The 5,000-nt window shown below is 52.3% G+C and overlaps 1 protein-coding gene across 4 annotated transcripts in view; it reads right to left on the reverse strand.

The window, feature by feature from the left end:
- The window catches only part of LOC137423018 (lysyl oxidase homolog 2), a 182,483-nt gene that overhangs the window by 120,359 nt on the left and 57,124 nt on the right, over positions 1 to 5,000 (reverse strand). The window lies entirely within an intron of this gene.

Raw genomic sequence — 5,000 nt, forward strand, 5'->3', positions numbered from 1 at the left:
TCTCCGCTCTCCAAAGTTCCTTTCAAAAGCGGTGCGAGTGGTGTTCAATCCCGCAAGCCGCCATTGCCCATGTGCTCATCTCGGAGAAGAAAGGCGTGTCTCCACCTCGTCATAGAGGGGAGGAGTGAGCCAGAAGGTCGCATGACCAACCAGCACCGCGGTTAGCGACCCGGTAGGCGTGCCCTCGCAGCCGGCGGCTTGATTCCGCCCCGAGTGATAAAAGCGACTGGAAGGGACTGCTTGACGAGATGACCTGGGAGATGAGCGAAGAGGCGACATACGAGAGGAGCGGTGAGCGGTGAGATGCGAGACGCTCTAAGCCAAAGAGGAGAGGTACTCGGAGCGGAAACCAGCTTTGGAGAGACGCCCTGAAAGGAGGGAGACGGCTCCACCAGAAGGAGAGGAGCAGGTGTGCCCGAGCCAGCGCGTGACGTCTACAGCATCGGCAGCGGATACGCGACGGAGGGTTTTCCCGCCAAAAACGCGAGGAATTGAGAGCTGCTGCCTCCGACCCTGCCTCCCTCTCTAGCAATCCACCTCAAGCCATACCTGCCTGCAATATCCCCCGTGTAAGTGTGAACGTCGTCTGTCCTAATCGTTGTCCTGGGGTTAAGTAAATTGAATAGAATAAGCTAACGATGCACTGTGTGACTGCTTCTTCCATCCATTGCTGTAAATAATTTTGGTCGCTCTTTCTTTTTTGCTTGTGTGTGTATAATAAATCTGTTCTTCCTCCGTACTCTGTCTTCTTCTCTTTTCATTCTCTTTCGGTCGCTTTAGAGGTTTCCCGATTGAATATCTGTGGTGCGATCTGGTCAACGTCGGGTGGAATCGGGCCAATTGGGGATCCTGTAACGGTCGCGGTTGGACCATCCGCTCGGCCCATCATAACATCTAAAACCGCGATCTGTAACAATTGGTTGTCAGGAGTTGGATTCGGACCTGGGACTAAATTTGTTAGGCCCAAATTTTGGAACACCAATTGTGTTATTAAGTAACAATTGGTGTCGAGGAGTGAGATCGGACCCGAAGCGCGCTTAACGCGCTCAAAATTACAAGCTGCCGAAATTTATTTTGTTTTATAAAACCCGAATTTTGAGATCGCGCCATGGACAATCAAGGTGATCGGATGTCGGTGGGAGAGATAAACAGGGTGGAATCGACCCAGGACCTCGGGGAAATGTATGGGGAGGAAAGGGAGGAGGAGAAAAATGGCAATGTGGTTGCGGAGGTTTCAGACGCACAAAATGGCGCTCTCGCGCACGTGGTTGAGGGGGCCACGGTCGCGGCACCAATGAGCGCGGCCCAAATACAAGCCTTCATGGCCCAATTCATGGTGGAAATGCAGAAAAAAACGACAGTATGGAACAAATGGAAAGCAGAATGATGGGGGCCCTTATGGGGCAAATGGGGGTAATGGGAAACCAAATGGGGGTAATGAGGGACGAAGCGAGGGGTACCGGTGAGGGATTAGACAAGAAATTTGAGGGGTTAGACAATGGGATAAAAGAGGTAAAGAATGGGTTAACGGGGGTAGAAAACAGAATGGCCGCTCAAGAGAATCAAATGGAAGGGATGAAAAAGGGGTTAGAGGGGTTAGAAAACAGGATGGAAGGCAAATTGCGGGAGATAGGGGAGCAATCCGCCCGATAAATTAAACAAATGGGAGAGCAGATAGAGGAGGTAAAAATCGGGGTAGAAACAAAATTGGATGCTCAGAGGGATGAATTGGGACAGATGAGGGTGGCATCTACAAAGGAGATGGAGGAGATGAAAGAGGAGATACGACGAGGTGTAAGTGAGGAGGTTTCGGGGCTACGCGAGGAGGTAAAGCGAGGTGAGAAGCGTATGGAGAAAGAGGTGAGAAATAATACGGCGAAGTTACAAGGGGGAATAGAAGATCTGACGGAAGAGGTGGAACAGCTGACAGAGGGACAAACGGAGTTAGTGGAGCAGGTTCAAAAGAACACTGCGGTACTAGGAGGGTTAAAGGCGACACAAAAAGAAATTAAAAACGAATTAATAGCGACACAGAGGCAATGTCAGATGGTACGTGAGGAACTGACAATGAGGGTGGACGAGGTGACAGAGATAATGGAGACAAAGGACCGGCAGGTGAGGATGCACATAGAGACGGTCACGGTAGCCTTAGAGGACGAACTTGAGGAGACGCACCGAGAAATAAAAGAGGTTAAACAAAAATTAGAGGAAGTGGAAGAAGAGGTGAGTGAAATTAAGAAGGGACGGACAGAAACTAAAAGAGAAATCCAGGAGGAGGTGATGGAATATGTGCAAGGTCGGTGCTCAACTCATAATGTGATGCTCACTAACCGAATAAAGAGTTTGCAGGTGGCAAAAGAGGTGCGGAGACGAGGTGCCAAGGTGAGTGGCGAAATATTCGGCAATGTATATGATGTGAGGAAAGCTTCAGTCGGCTTGGGGATTGGTTTGGATCCGGGTGTTCGTGAAAGGCCGTTGGTGAAGTGTGTGACAGGTCAGGTGTGCGAAAAAAGAGGTGTGCGAGAATGTCCGACCATGGGGTGTGTGAGGAAAAAGTGCGCGCCGACCAGTGAGTGTGCCGTCAAGAGTGAGTTGGTCGAAGCGCGTGTGCGAGGGGGTACATGGAAGCGCGGTGTGGTGAGTGTTACAGAGGATGTAACGGGAGAGTGTGCGTGAGAAAGGTGTGTAACGGACGGGTGCATGAGGAAAGAGTGCGCTGTCAAGAATGGAGGTGAGAGTAGTGAGAGTGACACGGAGCGGGAGTTGGTTGTGACAGGTGAGCGAGGATGTACACCTGGAATGGAAGGATGCACACCTGGAATGGTAGAGCGTGTGTGGGAATGCACACTTGAGTTGGTCGTGAGGCACGTGGTTGGGTGTGCGAGTAAGAGCACACCTGTGATGGTCACAGAGGAGGTGACCGAGGAAGGGGCGCGAAGAGGTGTGTTGGTGAGGTGTGCGAGCGACGAATGTGTGCCAAGGTGTTCGGTGGTCAGGTGTATGACCAAGGCTGTGAGTGGAATGAGTGTACCTGGGTGTGTTAGAGAAGGTACGACCAAGAGCAGGGAGACGGCTGGATGTATGAGGAAGAAAGGGGTAGCGTATGCGTTTAAGCATGCAGGTGAGGCATCGACGGTAAGCGGGTTAGCGGTTAGAGCGACTTTTAGCCGACTCGGGCCCTCGGTGCGTGCCGGGCTTCGCGTGCCGCGAGGACCAGCGGGGATCCGAACCACGGCGGTTTCGAAAGAACCGCCGTACGCGATCCACGCTGTGCCTCGCTTGGAACGGCCGCGTCCGGGCTCCACTAGGCGGAGCGGGCAGCCCGATAGGAAGGGTCGTCATGGCGACCACTTTCTATTGAGACGTGCCGGCAGGTCGAGATCGGGACATTGGATGGCTCCACGCCGAGGTGGTGCGTGGGATCTCGGCCCGGGTAAGCCCCCGTCCCTGCCACGAATGCGGGACATATCCAGCCGCTGGCACAAAACAACCCGTATTCATTGCTCGGCTGTACGAAGCCGAGCTTTAGAAGGGAATTGGCGCACCGAGAGGATGTAATAAGTAGACGGGTGATGAGGATAGTGTTTTGGCCCCGAAATTAGAAAAAAGCAAAATTTGATGATGGTACGGTGATTAGCAGTAAATGGCAAATTGTTGATTTGTTGGATATGGACGAGCGAAATTGATAGTAGGACCTCCCCGATGTGGTGGGATGGCAAATCCACCATCCCTCACAGCGTGGGGCAAATGCGCTATAGATTATGGGGTGATGGCAGTGAAAACTAGCCCGGGTGGGTTAGGATATATCGTGTGTAGGGATCTAGCGAAGATGACATTAGGTAACGTTAAGATTAGTTAGTGACTGATACCTGTAGTGGGGACGCAGTTAGATTAGCGTGGATGATAATGACGTGGGAGCGCAATAGTTTAAAGGGGCGACTGGGAAGCGCAAGTTTCAGAGGGGAGTAGTTAGCTGAGATGATGCCGTGTGTGTGAGGATTGAACAGGTGTGATTGAACAGGTGTGATTGCACAGGTGTGCAACTGAACAGGTGTGTGGAGCAGTGTATGAGTGAGTGATGGTGATGCGTGTTGTGTTGACCAAATGGTCCAGGAAGAAAGGAGGGTGCAGGTGGCACCAGGTGTGAGTGCACAGGTGTGCAACAACAGGTATGGAGGACAGGTGTATGGAATAAATGGTATGGAGTATTGGAATGGATGGTCGTGGAGTGAGTTTGGTGGAAATTGTGGAATGGAGTGGATGGTGCGAAGGTGTGAATGGGGGAAGAGTGGACCCCCATCACGGATACCCGGGGCGGGTAGTGTAAGTGTTAGGTAGAGGGTACAGGTAAATTGTGGTTGGATATTGGCATCTGTGGTGCGGGTGAAAGAATGGTCTTTGGATGGGTGCATTAGTGTTGTGGAAATGGCTGGGCGTGTAGCCTGTTAGTGTGTGTAGTTGGTTGGGCGCTCCACCACTGTGAGGATGTCGGCCAGGTGAGGCCGCAGGTGGGCTCTGGGAGCCGGTAGTTGTGGATGGGGCCCGAGGATCCGGAGGACGGACCCGGGTAGCCCAGTGCCAGAGGGCACCAAGGGGTGACAGAGCCAGGAGAGGGCCTTCCCCAGTTAGTTAGGTTAGGGTGAGGAGCTAGGTAAGCTCGGGTGGCAACTGCAGTGGTGGAGGTGTGCAGGTGGGTAGACCTGCTGGGAGAGCTACACGTCGCAGCCCAGAAATTGTGCGAGGGCACCGGGAGATGAATCGGGGGAGTGAGACCCCAAATTGAGAAGCACCACAGTTTGGTCAATGGGAATTGGTTTTTAGAACCCATAGTGTAAGTTGGCCAATGGATTGGCAGGGAGAGACCCCGGGTAGTGTAAAGTGTGTTAAAGTCATTTAGAGGATAGTTAGGAAGAAGGATCTCCTCGCACCATCTGCATCCACTCACCTGAGGTGACAGGTACTCCGCACCATGCCATGTTTAATTATTTTTGATGCAAATG

This window comes from Myxine glutinosa, chromosome 3 (genome assembly GCF_964187855.1).
Source record: "Myxine glutinosa chromosome 3, kmMyxGlut1.1, whole genome shotgun sequence".
Classification (NCBI taxonomy): domain Eukaryota; kingdom Metazoa; phylum Chordata; class Myxini; order Myxiniformes; family Myxinidae; genus Myxine; species Myxine glutinosa.